We start from the raw sequence: 11,758 nt of genomic DNA on the forward strand, positions 1-11,758 counted from the left end.
AGGATCAACTCCAGTCAACTCAAAACTGCGTTTTCGTGGAATTTTTAGAATCAGCATTGCTAAGAGCGTCATGCAGAGAATCATACGTCGAATCGGGACGATAATGGTCATCAGGACAAGCGGAATTGGGCTGCTTCGATCTCGATTATTTGTCGCAGCCATCTTGGCGTCATTTTCTAGAAGGTTCGAACAACGCTATGGCGGACGAGGGGGACGATGGGAAAGGAGGTTATAGGTAAATTGAATATACTTTGAAAATTTTTCAAGATTTTTTTACTAAAGAAACATATTTCAATAACGAACACACACGGACAAATCAGTGGTCGAACTAAACGATATAAGATTAGGTACTTCTCTATTTCTTCTTTGCCTCTAGAAGGTTACAATGCTTTGGTTATCTTTTTTTTTTGGTTTTGGGTATATTATAGGATATTTACGGAGAGATATAATTAGTGTTCCTCTCTTTCGGCTTTGTTAAGCGCTGAATCGTTTACCAAGCGGCTCGAAATGTTTTGTTCCTTTCCTTTTGTTGTTCGTGATCGTCGTTCGGCCGCTCCGATCGCGCGATCGTTAACGATCGATCGCCTGCTCGCGCTATTCCCAATCGTTATACAACATTGTTGAAATCGCTATGAATTTTCACCTGCGATCGCGCAATTTCCGAGCAGCCTACCTGTTGCTCCTCATCGCGGAAACATTAACATTGCTGTGCTTTTCGCGAGTTTCCACCTCACCACACGCGTTCTCTGTACAGCAGAGTACATTTTGAGAAATCTTGTGTGAGTTCTCCCGAGTGACAAAGCACGCGCGCGCGATAATTGTACTCCACTCGGTTCTCATTTAATTTATCGCAAACTTTCCACACGATCCACCGCTCATTATTCTATGATAAAACACTCGTAGTCGCGAAAATTAAGAGTGCATTGACCGAATGAATTTTCATCGAACAATATTCATGCGCCGTTTACTGTACACGTCGAAAAATAAAATCTGCATAGAATCTCGAGTGATAAGTCTCATTTGAAATTCACACAGACGCAATTATAATTTTAAAAGAAATTCATGATCGCCGCGACGAGCTGCATATCGTCGTATATTTTAAGTTATTAACCTTGCGGGGAACAGTAGAGATTTATTTACCGGCCGACAAAAGTTTCGTCACGGACACGTATAGACGCCCACGAGAATATACCCTGCCGCGTAACGAGTACACTTACTTCAACTTCACTTTCTTAACGAGATCGGTATCGACGAGATTGACGCGTATCAATGTAGATAACCCCAGCGATCGTGGTCTTTCGTCTCACCAGCAGGGTAGCCGTCGAAAGATTAGAGATCCTTCGCGCCTCGGGATATGATCGCGGATTTTGATTTGTTAATCGGAAAATCAAAGTCGAAACCAAAGACGTCGGAAAGCTACCTCGCGCCTCGGGATACGATTGAGGATTTTTATTTGTTAATCGGAAAATCGAAGTCGAAGCGTAGGGAGAGCCAGACAGACGGAAAAAAAACTGCGGACGAGCGTTCGACGAGCACCTGCACGCGAAATCGGTGAAAAAATTGTTTACGATGCCGACATGACGAGGTGTGAAGTTGGCCCCGCACTTTTGGAATTTTATATTTTTTCGAATTGTGCCGCATTGTGCTACGTTTGTGCCGCAATCCGCAACTCTGTAACTCAAAGCGTACTTATAGAAAATTAAGAAAAACTAAATTTTTGGTAGCCCCGCACTTTTCGAATTTTAAGTTTTTCTTTATTGTGCCGTATTGTACTATGTTTGTGCTGATTTGTGCCGCAAACGCGAGACCGATAACTTCAATAGCATTTGAGAAAAAACCAAAACGAAAATTTGCCAGCCTCCTACTCTTCCTCCGAATGAACCCAATTTTTGTTTGTGAATTCCTACTAATTTGTGCCGTGTTGTGCCGCGTTTGAAGAAACTGGATATCTCCTTTAGTTCGGTAGAAAAGAAATGTTGAAGTTAAAATACAAATTGACAAATAACCTTTTCTACCATGTGTATCTCTAACCTTGCGGCGCAATACGGCACAAATGTAGCACAATGCAGCACAATTCGAAAAAATACAAAATTCGAAAAGTACGGGGCCAACTTCACACACGTGCCGACACGTTCGAATGAAAAACGCTTGTTGCGAGTGTCTGGACGAGTTCTATCCGTTCGTCTAAATTCTAACGACGCGCAATTGCAAAGTCGATTGTTGTTTAGTAAGTATTTGCGGACGTTAAAAATCATACGAAAGTGTGTACACGATATACGTGTAGTGTGAGTTTTTGTGTTGTTAGTCCGGTCGCGCATTTTTAGGCAGTCTATGGTTTTTTGTTTTTCTGTCTCTCTGTTTGTTTTTCTCACATACCACACACACACACACGCACGCACACACATACACACACACACACACACACACGCACACACATACACACGATATGCGCGGACAGAGGTATCGGTACGGCAAGTAAAAATAACGTTAACGGTTACGCGCATACTTAGACATTATGTTTTGTTCCCGTCGCCTGTCTTTCGTGTTCACTCTCTCTCTCTCTCTCTCTCTCTCTCTGCCGGTACTTTTCGTCGATCTCGTTTGCTTCTTTTTTAATTGACATCGATTCGTAAATTATGCCAATATGACGCTGCTATCAAACCGTGGTCGATACCGATTGGGGGAGGTTAGTGAAACAATCTTCATGATATCGTTTAACAATCTTTTGTAACATCACGCGCCCGCTGCGATCCTGCGCGCTGCGCTATAAGGTAAATCTACTTACATGCCGACCGAACAATCCTTTATTATGTTTCTTACATGTGAGACTTAACAATTAATCGTGATTGTAAGCCGCGATTACGAAATAAAATAAAAATGGACACATATTCCGACAAAGAGAGATTTATTGACTCATCATTCCTCCAAGTGTGGGACGTGATCGATTGTTTAACAGTCACACGCGGGACATATAATAAAAGGAATATCAGTCGTTGAGACGAGCGTGGTGTGAAATAAAAGTCCGACAGCTCCGCGGATTTATACTTTATCAAGCTTCGTTTTTCGTTAATCACAATTTTACGCTCTCTACAATCTCCGGATGATAGAGCGCGCAGGAGATCGCAGCGGAGCTCTCCGTGTTCCTTCAAAATCTCGAAGCTTATGAAACGACTTACACTGAAAGCATGTTAACACGATACAGAGTGACGAACTATAGTCGGAGAACGCGATGTTCATTCTCGTTGTTCATTTCGCACCTGCTTTTCGAGACCTTTTCGTGAATGACACTCTCGTGAATGAATTTCGCGCAAGAAGCTTTGCCTGCTATCGCCGTTTCCTCGGGAATATCGGGAAATAATATCTCTCTTTTTTATGTTTTTTTTATCGGCATTACTCGCCGATCGCGAATCGCTCTTGGAATACACACGCAAGCGAGCCCTCGCTCTCCCGAGTCGCATACACACAAGCACACGTAACATACGCACACCGGGCACACACGCGAGCTTATGCATCTCGTGCTCTCTCGTATAATTGAGTCGAATCCTCGGCAACTGCTGTAGATACAAACTATAGAGCGCAGTATGTAAATATCGGTACGCGTGTGTAGAGATTGCCTCGGAAGTTGGACCTCAGGATTTACAGTGTAAAGTTGGTCTTACTCGGAATAAAGGTTAAATGTTTGCCCCGGCAAACACGCGTAATGCAAACACGCGTATAAACGGGTACACAGATCTATGTCTTACCGTTAGTGAAAATTTTTACATTCACTCCGTAGCACATCTTTCGGCCCTCCGATCCTTGAATTCTTTCTTGTACTTTTCTGGATTCAGCGACCGTGATTAGCCTCGCGTTCTCGAATCCTCGGTATCTCGGAACTTTCGCGGAACTTTGGATCTCTGAATTTTTGCTTCCGTGATCTATCGATCTATCCTTAATGTCGAATACTCAGTCGCGGCGGGAACGGCGGCGTGGATGTTTAATGCAATAATTCATATATTCGCGGTGAATCTGACGTTTTACTGTGTGTGAAACTCAGTCTTCTGTAAATCCTGCGGAGGCATGACTTTCGCGACACCGTAGATATCCTTAAAGAGTGTCGGAGAATGCAACGCGCTTGATACGCGCCACGGTTAAATATACAATATACGATAAGAATAAGATTATACGGATACGTAATCATAGTAGTAAAAAGTAAAAACAGTATGAAAAATTATTGTATTGTTTCCCATTACTTATTGTTACGTCGTGCTCCATATACTCTCGAAGCCGCTCACGTGAGTTTCGATCGTGTTGTTATATTTTTGCATGTATAATGAAATGAGAAACGTGCGTGTAGTTATGAAAATTTTATTTTTCTTCTTGCACCTCTTGGTATATATATATATATATATATATATATATATATAAATGTGTAAAACTCTTTTGATATATCGTTGCACCTTTAATTCTGCGTCATGACAGAAAAATCGAGTGAGTCGTGCAAGTCAGAAAGCACAATGAACCTCCAAATTTTATGTTATTAAACGTGCGATTATGTATTTATTTATTTATTTATTCACGTAATTAATCACGTGATTAATCATATATTTTTTTGACGATCAATTTGACGTTCGATCGACTTCGAGAGCGGAACGTCCAGTTATAAATACGAACACTATGATCTCGTATTACACGTACGATGATCTCTATGATGGTCTTATCGATGTTGTTGATGATGACGCGATGACGACGTGCACGACTACGTACGATGATAATGTGGTCTGCTACATCCAAAATAGCAGCTGTTTCCAAACGCACGCAGCTGAGAGTTTTCGTTAATGTTTCGTTTCGTGATCGGGCAATCGAGCGATCGATGTGCCGAAATGGTCGGTTGTTCGAAACTTAATTTACCCCGAGTCAAATATTCGGCAACAGTGTGCGCATCTGTTAAGATTGCCTCTAGCCGGATTTAATCAGCTGGCCCTTCGTGTTGAAAGACGATTAATCGCGTGTTTCCCTCGTACCACTGAACTCCGCGATCGAAAGAATGTTACTTGCGACGGACGGTGCGTGTTCACATTTCCGTCACATTCTTCTTCGACAACATTTCGACAGCCAAGCCGCGAGTAAATTCAATATTAACCGACTCCGAAATAATTCAACCAACATAAGAATCGTTCAAAGATCTATATCCTACAGTGTGTTACGCACTTGACTTGAAGGTTCGGCTCGTGATCGTCAAAAGAGATTGAATCGAGAGAGTCGAAGTTTCGTTTTATGGTCGACGTCCTCTTAACACACTATTGCAGCAAAGAATATAGGAGCACTATGCTGAAGACTCTTTTGATGGGAGTATTTCCATGTTTTCGATGGCGATCGCAATGACCACAATGATGCTGAATGAATTCTGCTTGTTAACAATGGGGGGTTAACTATAAGTGCGCGCGGGGGCGGCTCTCTTGCCACCGCCTTCTCAGACAAATCGCGTCAAAAGTGGCTCTTTTTATTATTATTGTCCGTTTGCATATTTCTTTCTTCTCTTATAGGACATAAGCGTTACCACACTCGTGAAAATACTCCCTTCGTATACTAACTATACGTTATTCCTAACTCGCATTATTCGGATATCCGATCACTCATGCCTCGCGCCAGCTCGATCTATTCTGTTTCTAGCCTGATTTGGACACTGCTCCAATGTCCAAGTCCAGAGCGAGTCGAGATTTTTTCTCTTTATCTTATCGAAGAGTGAAATCGAATCACTTGCGTGTTTCGAAAGAATCCGGCGACGCATAAACTTAACTCGTCGCGCGATGCACGCGATGTGTAGAAAGGTACAAATAGTTATATAAAATTACTACTGTGTATGATCGCAATGACTGTAAACATGATTTCAATAAAACGTCAACGATAACATTCTACTTTTTGCTCAAGTCTCTTGTTTCGGAAATATTCTGCAAGTTGGAATGGAGGTACAACGTGTAAAACCGGCTTGGCGGGCTCGTGCAAGGCAGATCTCTTCTTTGCCTCGAGGGGGAATCCGGTTAGCAGAGACCTCCTTTATCGTTGTTTTATAATGCTTTACACTTCACGTAACGCGTTTATCGAGCGCGTTGCCCGTCTAAAGAGGTACTAAAACTTTGCGCAATCGATAACGAAAGAGTAAAATTTGATAAAATATTACATGTAAATATCAGACGCGAGTATCATTTTTCGGTCCGTTCAGTCGCGTCATTCAGTTCTCTTGATTTCCTTTTTTATACATTCGATATTCAACAGTCTTAGTCACTAAATTTATTCATACATATAGTTATCTATTTGTTAGTTTTTAACGACAATGCATCGCCCGATTCTCTCGAGATATCCTCGTCTTGTTTCTCGTTATCCCTTACCTCACTCTTTATCACTATTATTATCGCTAATTACTAAGGGCACAATCACACCGCACGCTCGATACAAGTTTGTTCGTCGTTCCCTCCCCCCCCCCCTCCTTTCCCCCTGCCTTGTCAACATCTGCCTATATCGTAATAGATTCATCTAAGTTTCCTAAACTTTCAAGACATACAAGCGCATTGCGTGACTTCATTCTATTCTCATTTTATGAATTTAATGTTCAATCAATAGACTTTCGCGCTAACGAGCCCGAGAGATCTAACAAACGAAGAACTTGTTTAGTACACGCGATAGATTTCGTTTAGTATAAACAAGTGCTATTTGCAGGGTGCTCGCGAATCTTTCTTCCGCAACTTTCTGTCGTGATTGGCGAAACGGAAGAAGTAAAATGTACTAATGTCGCTTCTAATTATCTTCAATTAGAAGCGACGAAATAATTTCTCTGGCGTGACGTATTGTTGAAACTTTCTGAGAATAATTTGTATTAATATCTGTGTTACAAGAGTTTAAGCTCTCACCCTGCATTGCTTTCTCTAAAATGTAGAAATATGTATATATTTATTAAAGAAGAAAATTTTATTCCACCTCACGGAATGTCCCGTGGAATATCGCATCGCGTAATGTAACAAGTTACATATAACATAGTCATTTTATCCTATACATTTTTTTACGCGAAATTTCCCTACCAGATTTCTCTCGTTTTCTAAATTGTTAGAGGACAAGTACTGTGTGTGGACACATTTTTAAAGTTGTTCCGCTTTTTTTTTTTTTCTTTTGGCTTAATTGCCTTTAATTGCCTTTATCAACTATACGTTATACATTGATTTTGAAAGTACACACGCGGTATAAACGCGTTCAACAAATCGCACGAAACCATGTCAATTCGTTGAGTCATATGGATGACGTAAAAGATTTTACGCGGCTAACGTCGCTGTCACGTAAAAGATTGAGATCAATAAAACTGAATTGACGCGTCGATCGCGATGATATGCAGGCTGTGATATTGCATCAATTTGATATGCAAAATGTATCTGTAAAGTTGATATGTTGAATTGCTCTTTACACCCAGCCTCTCTCAGGCATTGAAAGTTTCAAATTGAAGTAATGAACGCTTGAAATTCCTCACGATAATCTCCGAACAATTACTCTCGCGTTTGATACAGAGAGATAGATTCCGAAGATGAAAATATGACGCAAGAGATAAAAAGATACGTTTTGTTGGACCGAGATTTTGACATTTTGATTATTCGGTGATAGAGTCGTCCCTTTTGATCTCTTGCGCATATTTCACCGGATAGTCACTATATCACTCGTCTCGTCGGAAATATATATTACAGTGTAATAAATTTATACTACTCTCGGCGCGCACACGCATCTGCTGGACAAGACATTTCGACGCGATATCATCGTGCCGACTTGTCATCCGCATTGTTGCATCGGGCGCAACGACTCGATAACGCACGACTTCTTCATTCGCGATCTTTCTATCACGCGACGTGATATTATTCGCATTAAACATTACTCGTCAACAGAAATATTGCTCTTATTATTCAATTTTCGCTAACGGGCGCACGTTGAAAGTTTCTACTTTTTCGTAGAAAGAAAAACAAAGGAGAGAAAATACGCTTCCTCTGATCTCGCGTGCACTGTAATTAAATCGCGACTCCACGGAGGAACTTATTCTACCTTGAAAAGTGACTCAATGAGAGAGCTTCCTCGTCCGTCTCGATTAACGCACCGAGAAAACTTTGGAATTTTCCTAAAGACTCTTGGTTACTCCCTAGAGATTAATCGCCGCGTTCTCACGAATATCTAACACAGTTCATCGCGAGCTGTTGAATCAAGACGCTACGGGGTACACCTTCAGACTTAATTTTCCACTAATATCTCATACATTTCCCCTTCTACCGACCCGATCATGGCAGTTTAGCTAGCTTTCGTGTCCGACACAATCGGAATTTCTTACCTACTCGCTTATCCTAGACGCGGCGTTGAGCCACAAAGGATCGCGAAATCCGCCTTTTCGCGTTTGCGAGACCTCACACGATATCTTGAGGAAAATTAATCTTTATAAACCCATCACTGTCGCGTTACTATCGATCGATTTAAATATCAACGTCAGCTATACACGGAATCCGTAAGGATAACCGCAGAAAATTATGTTCACAGGTTACTCAATACATTCTCGCGGTAATATCAATCGTATGAGGATCCCTTTCCGAGTGTCACTCTCTTCCCACACACTCTCTCTCTCTCTCTCTCTCTCTCTCTCTCTCTCTCTCTTTCTCTCATTTTCTCTTCTCCCACGTATACTCTCCTCACTCGCTCGCACTCTCTAAGTTTTACATTAACTTTGCACGACTCTAGGCACACTCTTCTACTTCTTACCCTCAAATAAGCTACGTTTCAGTCGACCCACTTCGGCTCAATCGTCAGAACGCATATTGTATAATATTGTAATGAAAAAATTGTGCATTCCGAGTTTGTTCGTGAACAAACTTTGTTAACGTTATAATATTTCGTCGGATTTCATCAACTCGCGAAATAACAATTATCCGACCTTATGTTGATCGTCGTATAATAAAAGCAAACGAATAGATTCAGTAAACACGTTCGACTTGGGCTGAAAAGGGGCGAACATGTGGAAAATAGATATCGTGATCTAAGGAATCAATCATGGTAACGAGGAACGTTGACCAATCGCGCACTCTTCTGATTTACAGTCGGTCGGTCTCAATCTGTGATTAGTCTCAATCGTGACGGCATCGAATGGTGTGCCGATCAAATATCGTATTCGCACCGTTCGAAAAGCTATACGAATTGCTATTGACGATTCAGTAAAAACGAAGAACGTATTTTCGATGTTTCGTCATGCGCGTAAAATCGGCGACGTGTTCTGGATATGTTCGTCGAAGTATGAAACAGTATTGGGCGAGCTATCTAATTCCTCACAAACGGTTACAACGGTTGTATGCAGGTCGATATTATTGGTCGTGTATGTGTGTATGCGCGCGTGTGATCAGAAGAATCGAAATTTCCGAGAGCGCGCTTGATACTGACAGGCTGGCGCGATTTAATTTCGTAGAGGGTAGCTATTTCCGAAATAACGAGAAGTACTTTTTAACATTTGTCGAATTTCTAAACGTCACGATCAATAATAGCCATCTGCTTCAACACGAAGATATCTTATCCATGATCGCTGCTGGATCAGAGATTATCATATCTGTTTGTATCCGAACGTGATAAACCCAAGTTATCAATCGGTCATTCCGTCGTTCAATACGTGACGCGAGTTTTGCGATTTCTCAAGTCGCGAAAACTAAAATTCACTCATGTATTAATCATAAACTCTCTCTCTCTCTCTCTCTCTCTCTCTCTCTCTCTCTCTCTCTCTCTCTCTCTCTCTCTCTCTCTCTCTCTCTCTCTCTCTCTCTCTCTCTCTCTCTGTCTCTCTCTCTCTCCCTCCCTCTCTCTCTCTCCTCCTCTCTCTCTCTCCCCCTCTCCCTCTCTCTCCTCTCCCCTCTCCCTCCCCTCCCCCTCTCTCTCCCTCCCCCTCTCTCTCTGTCTCCCTCCCCCCCCTCTCTCTCTGTCTGTCTGTCTGTCTGTCTGTCTGTCTGTCTGTCTGTCTGTCTGTCTGTCTGTCTGTCTGTCTGTCTGCTGTCTGTCTGTCTGTCTCTTTCTCTGCCCTCCCACTCTCTTTCTTTCTCTCGTACCTCCTTTTCGTCTTCCTCTTTCACGTTCCGCTCTTTTCACTGTTATAACTTCTACATATGTATATGTTTTTTTTCCCTTTTCCGCATTCGTAATCTATGGAGACGGCACAAAGCTGAACGGCTAATGGTAGATACAAGTATATTACAAGTACACGCTCGCGAAGTATCTGCTCGCTTTGTGTCCGTGCTTCGCCGGCAAACGGCACGAAAGCGATTGTTCTCGTGAAAAGTGAGGCATCGTTATGGCCGTTGAAAGGGGAAGGATTCTCTCGACTTGCGATATACGAAGAAGAATTCCTCGCACGAGCGCAGTCGCGCAGAGAAAGATTCCTCAACAAGACCCATCCTAAAATTCTTTACCGAAGCGTGTAGAAGGATAACCGCGAAAAAAAAAAAACAGGAGCAGAGCAAAGGAAAAGAAATGATTATCCGCGCCGGTCGACGAATTTGTTAGTTCGAATTAATACTCGACCCCTCGTTTCTCCGACGCATCTTGGGAATTTTGCGAGTTCTCCTTTTTACAGAAACAGGTGCTTTTCTCAACGCTGCGATTTCTCATTACCGCTTTGTCGGTCGACGTGCACGCACTGACGCATCTTGAGCACGCGCTTTCTCGCGTCAGATACTCGCGCGCGTGTACATAATGATCTCACGGTAACGATTTTCCGTGCGACGAGTTTCTCGGTGAAGAGAGCCTCCTTCTTCTGCCTTGCCTTTTCGTGTTATTCTTTAATCGCGCTTACGCTTTGACGTCTCGTGTGAAATGTTGCGAAATGAAAATCGACGGATCAAAGTCGAAATCGAGATGCAGCTTCTGCGCGCCGTATCGTCGGCTAAACTATTGTACATGTGTGAGATTTATTACGCTTGCCCGTTAAAAAATTTTACAAATCTACGTCTACGTATATCTCTGGTGCCATGGTCGACGTGACGAGCGGAATGGCGGAATCTCAACCGACCACCCCGGTCGTACGTTCGCCGTCACTTGGTTGCTTTGGCAGTTGAAGACTCGACGGATACGTCGCGTCGCGTTGCATCCTTTTCCCTGCGGGCGGCGGGATGAATTCGCACGGAGTGGCGACCCAGTGGCGACGCGAGACCTCTCGCTTCATCGATGACACTATGTCCGTATGATGGCGAACTAACGATAGCGAACTTGCGAACGGCGACAACCTTTCTTCTTGTCGCTCGGTTCTAGAGAGTCCCGCGAAAATCGCTACCGTGAATACGGAGATACAGTTCGTACGACTAGAACGGCGTTCTTCTTCTCTACTGCTTCACAGAATACACACCGAGAAATACACACCTTGACTTACGTGACTAAGCTACGTAACGAAAAACTCATTGCGCACACGTGCACCACGAGATCGAAGCTCCCGTCGTCTCCTTTCCCCTTTCCTATGCATGCATTGGTGTGACTCACACACACACACACTCTCTCTCTCTCTCTCTCTCTCTCTTGCGCGCACGCGCGCGCGCGCGTTTGTCGCACCCACCCCACCTGACCATTCACTCACGCATGCACGCGTGCACCCCGCATACGCGCACACGCAAACACGCGCGAGTGCACGCGCACGTGCACACTCATTTTCACACTGTTTGCAATTAATTTTTGTCCAATAATCCCTCGGACCGCGTGTCCGCGCCTCGCATTACGTCGACGCTGTTCGCCTCCC

This window comes from Harpegnathos saltator, unplaced genomic scaffold, assembly GCF_003227715.2.
Source record: "Harpegnathos saltator strain DR-91 unplaced genomic scaffold, Hsal_v8.6 scaffold117, whole genome shotgun sequence".
NCBI lineage: Eukaryota > Metazoa > Arthropoda > Insecta > Hymenoptera > Formicidae > Harpegnathos > Harpegnathos saltator.